The sequence below is a fragment of the Lepus europaeus genome, chromosome 1 (assembly GCF_033115175.1).
Source record: "Lepus europaeus isolate LE1 chromosome 1, mLepTim1.pri, whole genome shotgun sequence".
Classification (NCBI taxonomy): Eukaryota; Metazoa; Chordata; class Mammalia; order Lagomorpha; family Leporidae; genus Lepus; species Lepus europaeus.
This window is the reverse complement of record NC_084827.1, coordinates 147,987,891-148,000,980: the sequence shown is the minus strand read 5'-3', so window position 1 is coordinate 148,000,980 and position 13,090 is coordinate 147,987,891.

Sequence of the window (13,090 nt, the reverse complement as noted above, 5' to 3'; positions counted from 1 at the left end):
CAGGAGCCAGAAGCTTCTTCCAGGTCTTCCCATGCGGGTGCAGGAGACTAAGGATGTGGGCCATCTTCTACTGCTTTCCCAGGCCATAGCAGAGAGCTGGATTGGAAGTGCAGCAGCCAGAACTCGAACTGATGCCCATATGGATGCCGGCACCGCAGGTGGCAGCTTTACCCACTACGCCACAGCACCAGCCCCAGAACACTGAAATCTTTGGAGGGCCATTATCTGTTGTACCATAATATTTATGATATTATAAAGCATGACCCCTGTACAAATTAAATGTAAGCATAGGTGAAGTCTTCCATTTTATTTTTATTGTAGTTTTAAAGACTTACTTATTTGAAAGGCAGAGTGACAGGGGGAGAGAGAGAGGAGAGAGAAAGAGAAAGAGATCTCCCATTTGCTAATTTGCTTCCCAAATGGCTGCAAGGGCCAAGGCTGCACCAGGTCAAAGTCAGGAACCTGAACTCCATCTGGACCTCCCATGTGGGTGGCAGGAGACCAAGCACTTGGGCTGTGACCTGCTACCTTCCCAGGTGCATTAGCAGGAAGATGGATCAGAAGTGGAGCAGGCGGGACTCAAACTGGCTTAACCCACTGTTAACCCACTGAACCACAATGCTAGACCCCTTAGAGTCAAAGAAGAAATGACATTGAACTAGGATGTGAAGGCTGAATCAAATTTTGCCTGCTAGAAATATCAGGAAAAAAACTTTAAGGAAGAGAGAGCAGTGGTATCCTAACTGCTTGAGAACTGGGAATCATTTCAGAGACCACAAGATATAGAGTTTCAGGAGAGAAGAGACCTTATAGAAACTCTGGTTTCAACCACAATGTTTGACAGTTGAGGGAACAGGAAGCCCAAACAAGCACCAGGACTTACACAAATGATAAAGACTGGAGAGTGGCAAGCCACAAAGGGACTCACTCCCTGGCCTACTGCCCCCATTCAAACCCTTGAGTGACCTTCCCATGCTAAGACATTCACATAGATCCAACTGAGTGGGACCTCTACCTGCTTTCCAATTTCACTAAAATTGGTAAGAATTTAAGGCAGAAATCAGTCATCTGGATTGATAGTTTGGAAAAGTAGGAAGGATATAAATAATGAAAATGAAACATATCCATTTTTAAAATGACAATAGTGTAAGTTCACTAATATTCTCCTAGAAAATGGATTGGCAGGTATCAGTTGCAAAAGTTGGCTGACTATGAAATGAATATTTGTTGAATAAAACCCATTGATGCTTATAAAATTCACTATCCCAGGGAGGAGTTCATTGCAAAATGATGCTCACACTCCTAACTGGACTTTTACCCATTATTTTTCACTGATGGGAAAAAGGCCAGATCTGGCTTATTATCTTCAGTATGAACACCTCATAAATACTTATTTAAGCAATATGTCATAAGGAATCCTAATTGTGTCACAGCACAATGACATTCCTTAAGCGCGTCAGCATGTTTGCCCTAACTGCTCATGATTTCCCTCGTCCTGTCGTTTGGAGAATTAGTCCCAGAATTTTCCCCAGATTTCCCTTTGGGAAAGTTTCTTATTTGTTTTCTAGGCTTTGTTTTGTTTTGACTTTAACTTATGACAGTGAAGCATAAATCATGTCTGATTTTATCTGAATGGAAACCCACTCACTCTCCTTCAAACAGTCAGGCATACTCCTGTATTAGGTGTCTTGTATGAGAGATCCCACAATGACCGATTTATCCATAATTTCATATTTTGAATTTTGGATTGCAATGCACATTTAGCATAAATTGCATGGGGATTTGGAGTAAGAGGCATGTTGAGTCAAAGATAAATTCTAAGTTCTGAGGAGAACTAATCTCCTTCACCAAATTAGTGCGTTGAAATTTCAATCCCCTTTTACTAGAAACCCAGAAGGTGATCTCCTGTAAATATTTTCTGAGAACCTAAAGTTGCCAAGAGGTAAGAATGATGTGGCGATCTTTCATAAATTCAGAAAGAAATGATTGAGTCCAGACTAGAGCATGTATGGATGGTCTGCAGGAAGCACACTGGTTGGCAAATTAGTTGGAAATAGGGACAAACAGTTCAGGAAATTTGTCAAGCCAAAAAGAAATAGCCTAGAGAATATGAGAAACTGGGAGCAAAACACTGTGAGATCTGGATTGGCTGTGTGCCCAACAGCAAAACTGGTTAAGCTAAGGAGGACAATGTCTAGATCATGTGATAGAGAGAAAGACTGGTACCTTCCCATAGTGACCAGGCAAGGGACATAAGAAGCTGGGGCAGGGGCATCATGGTGTCAGGGGACTTGGAAGCATGCACGCTGCCCCTAAAGCCATAGAGTTGAACCCAAGAAGCTGACCAGACACCACTGGATCTGTGTTACAGAGTGGGTGAGAGAGACTGGTATTTTGAGTCCATCTGGAAAGTATTATCTCTAAGTGATATTTATACTACTATTAGTAGTAATAAAGAAATAATTTGGGTTAGATTGTGCAGCTGGGCAAATAGGGCTCAAAACTGACCATTTCTAATTAGGAATCTGTGGCTCCATGTAATCTCCCTGGAATTTCATTTTATTGACAATAAAATCATCTCATAGTCTGTTGATGAGGATGCAAGGAAATAAGGTAGGTAAAGTGACCTGCAGCTGGACTCATAAATGTGGTTTCCTTTGAGGCTGAGACCTTTACCACTCCTTTTAGTCCCAATACTAAAGAGAACTCCGGTGCTCAATGTCAATCTATTCTTGTTTCTCATGTCTTCTTTGACACAGACTACCTCTGCTGCTCTTGCTACAAAGAAGCTTCACAAAGGCTACATTGATGAGCGTGGATCTGACCCACAAACTCAGGGGAGCAAGTAAGAACCTTTAACTTCTTTAATTTTTCCATTGCTGAGCCCAGTGTCTGTCATAGACCCTGTATGTCTTTGTAACAAACAATCTCCAAAATTTTAGGAGCTAAAAACAGCAAATGTTGTCGGAGCTCTATCTGGAGACATGGCCTCTAAATCTCTGAAAAAGAGAAAAGGCTGGAATGTGTACCATTGCTTCCACGCCTCAGGTTTGGATCACTTCTGCTCACAATCTATGGGCAAGAACTTGTCACAGGGCTCCAACTTAGGCTGCAAGAAACACTGGTAAACACAGGAGAACATATTCTGTTTCCTTCTAAACTTCAAATGTATTAGGATTTGAGGGGGGTGGGGAACATGTGATAGAAGAAACCTAATTCAAACTGCACTAAACAAAAGAGGGAATTTATTACAGCACAAAACTGAGAAGGGTTTTTTCCTTCTAATTTTTATTGAATTGAAAGGGAGGAATGGGGGGATGAGGGGGTAAGGGGCTGGGGGAGGGAGGAAGGGAGGGAGGGAGAGACAGAGATGGGGGAGTGGAGAGAGAAACAGAGAGATCTTCTATCTGCTATTTCACTCCCAAATGCTTGAATCAGCCATGACAGGGCCAGGTTCTAAAGCTGGGAACTGGGAACACCATTTCAATATCCCATATGGGTGGCAGTGACCCAAGTAGTTGAGCAGTACAACACCTGCTGCTTCTCACGGTACATGTCAGAGGGAAGCTGGACTCAACCCCCAGCACCCCATGTGAAATGTCCCAAGTAGCATCCCAACCCTGCCAAGTCTCTGCCCCCAAACGATGGCTTATCACCGGAGCAAGCATGGCTGGGGCCAGGAACTCAAACAGGGTAACGAGTTTGGTTTCTTTCTGTACCTCAGCTCAGCCTGTTCTGCTTTGGCATCAGTCTTTAGGATGTTTTTCTCCATAAGGTTAGAAAAAAATGGCTGCCAGCAGTCAGCAGCCCATACCCCCCTTGCTTAGTAAAATTATTGGAATGAACCAGTCCTGAGGACTGATTGGTCCAGCTTGGGTCACAAGCCTATGCTAGTAGCAGTAACTGCCACCAGGATGGCATTCTGTGATTGCCCATCTTGTGTCATGTGTCATACTGTAGTAAGGACTGGAGAGAGAACAGATAATTCTCTACCCAAGACACATGATATAACTTTTCTACTGGAAATTTGAGTTCTTTTAAGACAAGAGGGAAGAGCTATGGGCTAGTCTACAGCATCAGCTGCCCATCAGAGCAAGGAGACTGTCTAACATACCCCTTTTACCACGCACCACTAGGGGCTGTAAGTGGCTTCTGTGACGCATGCCCAAAGGAGTTTTACTGGAAGTGATAGGTGCTGATGGGCCAATGGCCACTCCGTCTTCCAATATTTTGTGGAAATAATGGTTATGTCTTCTGTAAATTTGACACAGAACACAGCTAGGAGATATGTGAAGTAGAAAACACTATGATCAATGATCTATGCCACATCATAAAATAGTTCTTTTAAAAGAAAAAAGAAATAAATAAGGTTGCATCGCATGGGCAGGGGGGAATCTTTCACACTGGCTTTATGGCGAGCTTTATGGCCAGCCTGGATTACTGTGTTGCTGCTTCTCAATCTTTTCCAGGAAGTCATCGCTCCATCTCCCATGCCCATCAGCCTGAATTCAATCCTTTGCCTGCCAGGCCTCAATCTGAGTAGCCATCTAACAAAATAACCAATTACATTAGGGACTATGGCCTCCTGACAACTTCCTCAGTTCTGTTTCTAAAGCCCATTTAAAATACATTTCTCGTTTTACTACACATTCAAATTTTATTCCTCTGGTTATAGAACTATAAATGTCTGCATTTCATCTAGACTCACAATGAAGGGTATGTACGCATGTATAAATCACACTGCAAAAGTTGCATTTCTTCTTCGAATAATACTCGATACTTGGCTGAATGAAAATTATATTATCTGGCTACTGCTCATGCTATTTCATATCTACATATGCAAAAGAAGCCCACACACAATGCATTTTTTTCACAATTGGACTACTCTAGACCGTATTTTAATGTGAAATAAAATTTCCTCCTGAAATCTAACAATGCTCTAGTGAGTATGCTTATTTTTATGCCTGTATGATTGGAGTTAAATTTCATCACATAAAAATTGGGAAAGTTCAGTTGTTGGGGTTTGAAAACTAATCTACTGTGTAAAATGTTCAAAATGGAAATGATATTGACCCGGCTTCAGGAAGATGACTCACAGAGCAAGGACATGGGCCCTGATGACATACTTGGGGATTCTTCAGCAGAGGGAATGGATAGCACAACGTAGAGGGGAGGCCCTGGAGACTAAGAAAATAGGAAGGGAGTGTCATTCACCAATGTCTGGCAGTAGAGTGGCTATTTTTTCCTTCACTTAAACAAACAGCAGCACAACATTTTTAAAAATAAACAAATAACCAGGTGCTGGTTGTATCAGTGAATAGAAGGATGACATGAACTCTACAAGACCTCATCCTCTGCAGCTGTGAACTCCACAGCAAAGGCGCCCCACCCCACCACCGTGCCCTGTTTCTGCAGCAAAGAAAGCCAGGCCTCATTCTGAATTCTTTCAAAGAGTAGACTCAGGACCCCTGAATTTGACCTTTGTGCGTCCTCCCACTTTGGCTATTTGAGAGGTCTTTAAATCACTCCTATATTCCTAGGTTCCCAAACCCATCTGTCAGTGCCCCCCTCCCTACCTTTCCTGCACAAACTGGCCACACTGTTGGGATCATCTAGAGAATAAAGGTGTGTGACAACCATCAGCGAATACTTGAAAGGAAAAGAAATCATTTTGAAAATTATCTCATTTTCCCCTTAGCCTTTTCCAAGCACTTTAACTTCTAGAAAATGCCAGACTTTCCAATTCACAGAGGTATACTTTCTGGCAGAAATCAAACGGCTAGATCTGGGTTCTGTAACTGGCCAGTTTCTAAATAAGTGACATCATCAACATTCCTGTTTTTGTATGTTTTATTCAATGCAATTACTATATTTGAACACTCGTGATTTATAAACACACATGAAAAAAGCTAACTAAGAGATGATTGGAACAGCTCTTCTGTTTACTAGCAGGGGCAAGAAACATACGAGTTTCTCAGACTTCTTTTTCTTAAGCCTTGACAAGGCAAATAAGATATGCTTAGCAAATTATAGAGTTTTGCATGTTTAAAGAGGGGCTTTATGTTCTTTGGAAAAGAACTGTGGTCATTGCTAACCGCGCCGAATTTTATCGCTTTTAAAAATCTACATAATTAATAAGTGGATTCTTTAATGTCCATCTTCACCTAGTCCTCTCCACTTTATTCTTTCCTTCCAAACTTCCCACATCTGAATCAGAATCACGAGCACCTCATTCTCTTTGGGCCTCATATTCACAAACTGTCGTGTCAGTTAACATCTCAAATTATCACACTTTCCATGAGACATGGACCTTTTGAAGAAAACACCGTAAGACCAAGAGAACATGGGTTTCCAAGCCAAGGGTTCTTTGTCATTGCTGGACTTTGATACCAGAACTCATTTACTTTGGTGGGCAAGGTTGTCATTCCATATTACTCAAAAGCTCAAACTTCAGTAATATCAATAGAACACGGAACATGTTATACTTTAAGCATCCACTAGGGGCACTTATTTAGGACCCTCAGCTTTGGAATTCAATTAGAAATGTATTGTGCCATGCTGGGGGATATAATAATTATGTCATATTTTCTATATCATCTAAAAATAAAAATAGGAGGCAGGCAATGTGGTGTACCAGATAAAGGCAACGCTTGTGAAGCCAGCATCTTATATGGGCATCGTAAATAGGAAGCTAGTATCCTATATTCATGTCCTGGGTGCTCTACTACCAATCCAGCTCCTTGCTAAAGGCCTAGGAGAATCAGCAGAAGATGGCCCAAGTGTCTGGGCCCCTGCACCCATATGATAGATCCAGAAGAAGCTCCTGGCTTCAGCCTGGCCAAGTCCTGGCCATTGCAGCCATGTGGGTAGTGAACCAGTGGATGGAAGATTTCTCTGTCTCTCTCTCTCCATCTTTCTCTATAAATCTGCCTTTCAAATAAATAATAAATAAATCTTTATAAAAATAAAAGAATAACTTGATATATTTACCAAGTGATGAAGAAACATGCTAACTGATGCTATGTAGTACTTGATTTGTTAGGGAATTTTTTTAAGGCTTATAAAGGAGAAATTGGTAGTGCTTTATAAAACAAATGCTATTTTTTAAAAGCATTATGCCTTTTTCATGGATTCCCTTGATAAATATCCCACCTCTGCCTGGTGTAATTACCACATTATCAATGTCAAGGTCACACGGGAAACACAGGGAACTCTGAATTAACACTCCAGTTGTGGTCATGATACCAGCACTGATAATCACTTTGTAAAGAAATCCATAATCCATAATCACTTTGTAAAAAAAAAATCCAACAGTAACTAGCAGGTCAAGTTGCAAAGGAAATGCCAAGTAGAGATCAGGGAATTATCCCTGGATGGGAGTGATTCCTATATTCCCAAGTTTAAGTTCCCCTCTGTCTAGAGAAACTGAAGGGAAATTCATGAACCAGGAAAGCAAATGGAAGGGTGTTCGCATATATGGAAATATCCAAATTCAACTAGAAATCATTAAAAGTAAGCAAATGAGGGTGAAGTGCCAATGAAGAAACCTCAGACTGGAGTTCTGCTTGCATTAGCATTCATAATCAAGATCCTGGTTAATTACAAAATCATGGTTATTTCCCTTAATTTTGGAATAATTAGGAGCATTGCGTACTTGATGTTCTTCCCCTCTTCAGCCCCCAAACCCTACTTTGAAAGAGCCCTGCTCCCCTTCCACCGAGAATTCCCCAATCTGTGTATCATTGGCAGCACCCTAATCCCGTGTAATTGTATTAGTCTCAATAGTAGATTAGCTCTAAGTGCCCCCATAGAAAGGGAGCTGTCAGCCCTGCTATTGTTTTCCATTTAATGTGATTCTGGGCAGCAAAGAAGAAAGGCAGCCAGAGCCCTCCGTCTCACATTACAGACCACAGTTTCTAAACCAATTAAGGAGAGGGGATTTACAGTCCTCAGGATTAGAGTCTCTGTTTATATTATCCTATATTTCTTTTCATAATACCCTCTACTTGATGTCTCCTAACAGCCACCTCTCTGTCTCTGGAAAGCTCTCATTCCCTCGCCCATACCTCGCCCTGTTTACTTCTCTGAGTTTGCTATGTGAGTGCAGTCACTGAGCTGGCTAATTCTCACTGATTGTTTTAATTATGTTTCAGAATCCTCATGCGTTTGCTGTCTGGAGAACTGAGTAACAAATATGCTGGGGCTCAGCCCAAGCCTGATAGTCAAGCAGACCTTGATAAAACAGTACATTTCTGTGCAGGCAATCATTCCAATTAATTGAATAAAAACATCCTGCAGGATGTTTATCAGAGAAATAAAGCTTGGCTCTCAGAAGGCAAATTGGTCAGTATCCTGATATTGCCGCAAAAGGTGCCAATTTTTTCCCTTGTTTTTAGGACCACAGCTGAGGCAGAAGGTGAAATGAGATTTCACGGAAACAAGGAACAAATGGGAAGGCTCTGTTTAAGAGCTCCTGACCACCTTAAACCAACTGTGGCCTAATCAGGGTGTGGGTCTCAGGCTCTCTTTCTCTCTTTCCCTGTTCTTGCACAAGAAGTCCAACTGCCTTTCTCCCACCCAAGTGTATGTATAATTTTTCCCTTGGCTGGTGTGCAACAATGAAAACCTCACTCGATGGGTTTCTATTAGAACCAAATGGATTTGGAGAAGCATTTTTACTCTTAATGGAGCTTTTCTATTGAATTCCATTTTTCAGAATTTTATTTTAGTTTCAGCTGAATATTTAAACAGGTTTAAATTTTAAATATCTGTGCTGAACAAGCTCCGATATATATTTTTTAAATTGCTGTAATACTTCACTGGGTTTCATTTTTAACCCGATACAATATGCATAATCCATTATGTTAACATTACATAACTTGGGTTTGCTCAGACACCAGGCTGAGGTACCCTTTTACACAGTAGAGCCACACCATTGCAAACAGACTGTCTTATCAAATTGTTTTTATAACAGCTTTGTTACTTACAAAGCCTAAAGAGGCTTCTAAAATTCAACTTAGGGCTCATTATTGCAGAAATACTCATTCTGATTAATGAAATTTGTATTTAAGGTTGTCTTTAAACTAAATTATCATATTCCACCCTTTAACCATCATCAGGAAGAAAAAGCTGTGCCTCCTTTGGGGGGAATCCCATTTCTATGGCTACCAGCTTTTTCTAGGATTGCTTTGGCCCTTTGACAGTAACAAATATTTGAGTGCTCTAGGTACACTGTGGGGAAAGAATGACACATAAATCACACCTAGTTCTCAGGTTGCTGCTCCATTCTAAAGGCCTGGATATAAGCATGGAAGTTTAATAAACCACAAAGGGCTTTGAAGAGATGCACTTTTAACATGGGAATGTTCTAAGTGGGTTGAGGCTGCCTGAGTTGGGATCAGCACTAGTGCTTACTAGGTCTGTGATTTCAGGCAAGTCATTTCATCTCTGCTTTCATTTTTTAAAAAAATGTGCGTGATAATGATACTTATCTCATTGAAACAGTAGTATTCCGCCGGCGCCACGGCTCACTAGGCTAATCCTCCGCCTGCGGCGCCGGCACACCAGGTTCTAGTCCCGGTCGGGGCACCGATCCTGTCCCGGTTGCCCCTCTTCCAGGCCAGCTCTCTGCTGTGGCCAGGGAGTGCAGTGGAGGATGGCCGAAGCCCTTGGGCCCTGCACCCCATGGGAGACCAGGAGAAGCACCTGGCTCCTGCCATCGGATCAGCACTGCGCTACCGCGGCGGCCGTTGGAGGGTGAACCAACGGCAAAAGGAAGACCTTTCTCTCTGTCTCTCTCTCACTGTCCACTCTGCCTGTCAAAAATTTAAAGAAGAAAAAAAAAAAAAGAAATAGTAGTATTCCACAAGCTAGCCTGCATAAAGCACTTAACATAGTGCCCAACGTGTAGAAAGAGCTCAACATCTATTATGGTAGATGGATGAACTTTTGGAAACAGAAATATTTCCAAACATAAGACACAACTCATGCATGAATGCTCAGCCAACACAGTTGGAGCTCAAAGATAGGTCATAGGCTGGAAAATAGGGTTGTAATCAGCAGAGAGGAGAGGACCTTTTGCCCAAGTGCTTGGGGACAAGCTCTGGCAACCCCTCCCATCAGTAGGTAGCTGAATCCAGGTGAGAGATTGCAGAGCAGGTTCTAGCCATAAAGACTGAAACTGGCACCTCCAAGAAGGGCAGGAAGTAAAACCGCTGTGACTTTTTACTCCTTCTCGACAGTTAAACCGAAGAGTCAGTGTACATTAGCAGCGCTTTATAGAAACAACCCTTGCGCCATCCATCTTGCGCAAAATCCACACTCACAATTCATTCGCTAGGCTTATAAGGTTCTTGGGCTATAGCAAATTGGAGAAATTGATGTTTACCCTGAAAGCTTGTACCATACACTATTTGTAGCTGCTGTTGCCTTGGTACATGGCTGCCAGCGTGCCCAGACTTAAATCCCTGCATGATAACCTTTAACTCTTTGCTAGGAGGCAAAATCAATCCAAGGTAGAACTAAGTGGAAAGACAGCAGAGGCACCCAGGGGTTCGAGGACACACACACACACCGAATCTAACTATAAACTAACAGATTTTGGGCACAGGTGAGAGAAGCCAGTTGTGTTAAATAGCAACAATTGCTAAGGTTCTTCCTGTGCTGACATTTCTAAAGAGTTTCTGGTCACTGTAAGAGAAAAGGCATTTCAGGGAAATAGGACCTATCACCTTGAGAAGGGACCAAGAAGCTGAAATGTATTTGGCAAATGATTCCTATATGAGCACGGTATGGACAACTGTGCTCACAGGCAGCCACCATCACAATCATGCGCTTCTCTCTCTCTCTCCTCTCCCACCCTTTCTCTCCTCCCCGCCCTTAAAAATGCTCTGTTGACTGATGCCTCAGAGAGCCTGGGAGTCTTCTGGGCTATAAGCTCTTTCTTGAACTTGCTGCAGGCGCTTACCTGGCTGTAAGGAGAATGTGAGCCATTTTGATGTTTGTAAATGAAGCCCATCCTTTTACCCTAATCGTTATTATGAAATGTATAGAGCATAAAACATAGGCAGCCATAAAAATAGAATTTTCACTTTAGTCATGCAAAGTTATGATAATCTTTTATGGGTCTTAAAGATCACTGCCCATATGAAGACTTAACAGTTTCTCTGCTTCTTCCATTCCAATCCCTTCAACAATGGGGGGATACACAAAAGCCATCCAGGAGAGCAAGAAAAGGAGCAAAACTTATTTTCCCAGTAGTCTCCGGTTTAGTGGTCTCTCGCAGACAGCATAGCAAAGGTTGCTGCCTGCACGTTAAAGCGGACACCACACCCAGAAGATGCAAGTCGGCAGCCAGAGATAAGAATTTGGAGTCATTTCTCCTGCTAGAGATCTCTATTCCCCTCTGGGATCTCCTATTCCCTCTGCTTCCTTTAAGCAAATCATTCAGGAATTTGCTCGAGTACTTTGAGTGATTCACACCCTAATCCCTTATATATCCCAGTTGCTTCTCTCTCTACTCTACTCACTCTCTACTCACTCTCCGTATCTCCGTATCTCTCTCTGTCCCATTCTTCATTCCTGCCGCAGGTGATCCAGGGGTGGACCACTGCAACTCCTGGCTCCTTGTGACCTCCCTGCCCAGGATCTGTCAGAAATGAATCCTTGACCTTCTTCCCCATTTTGGTGGTGCATTGGATTTGTGCTTTCCACCTGAAGAACAGGGGATCACCACAGGCTGGGGTTTCCCCGGGGTGCTGGAGAGAACACAAGGTCAGACAGACATAAACTGCACATGGCTCAGACAAGAATCAGGAGGGCACCTGTCAATAGAAACAAGCATCCTGTGTGAGGGAGCCCTGTTCACTGGTTAGATGAGTAGGCACCAGACCATCTACAGGTAAAAACACCCGGGGAATGATCTCAGTGAACCTCCACGTCCAGCTCCTCTTCACTGTCCACGAGGACAGTGCTACATGCTGCTCTGGTACTGGGATTTTAATTTTCCTGAAGGCTCTCAGAACAGGCAAGAAGAAGACAAAAGTACTTTTCAAAAAGTAGGGATAGGATTAACAATCAGAAATGATTTGGATAATGCACAGTGTTTCAGTCTTGCTGTGCTGCAAGCTTGCTGTGTGACCCTGGCATGTTGAACCTTCCTAAACCTCAGTTTCTTCCAAATAAAATGAGATTAGCTTTAAAAAATTGTCAGGGTTTATTCCAGCTTCACCTCTCTATAAAGGAATATAATGTATATTCTATGGTTTCAGATATGCATATAAATATGTCAAACCTACCATGTTAGAAAGTTGACCATTGCCACCATGAAGTAGGCCTTGTTGGGGGAGAGCAGCCTGCCCATTGAAGAAAATCTAAAAACTAAACATCCTCAATGAGTTACTAGCCATATGACTGAGCAAACCACCTGACTTCCAGGGATTACGTACTTACCTGTTATTCGGAGCTATTAACACCCACCTCATATATTTTATCAAGTGGCAACTAAGATGCAAGCGGTGAATGTACCTTGCAAAAACCCACACATACTCACAAATATGGCACTGCACAGCAACGTTGTGCCATTAGTGTTACTGCTTTTACTTCTTTCAGTAGCAACATTGTCTCAAAAATAGGCACCTTTTGAGGCTGGTGTTGCAGCATAGTGGGTAAAAGCTACCGCCTGGGATGCTGGCATCCCATATGGATGTCGGTTCATGTCCTGGCTGCTCCACTTCAGATTCAGCTTCCTGCTAATGGCCTGGGACTGCAGTGGGAGATGGCCCAAGTCATGTCTCTGCTACCTACATGGGAGACCTGGAAAAAGGTTCTGCCTCCTGGCTTAGCCTGACTCAGCCCTGGCCATTAGGACTATCTGGGGAGTGAACCAGCAGATGGAAAATCTATCTCCCTCTCTCTCTCTCTCTGTTCCCCCACCCCCAGCCCCATTTTAACTCTGATTTTTAAATAAATAAATAAATCTTTTAAAAAAGAAGGCACATTTCAATGGTTTGTATCCAGCATAATACAAACACATCACATGTCTTTAACAAATGATTTTTGAATCGAATGAATATTAAACAGGGGTTATATT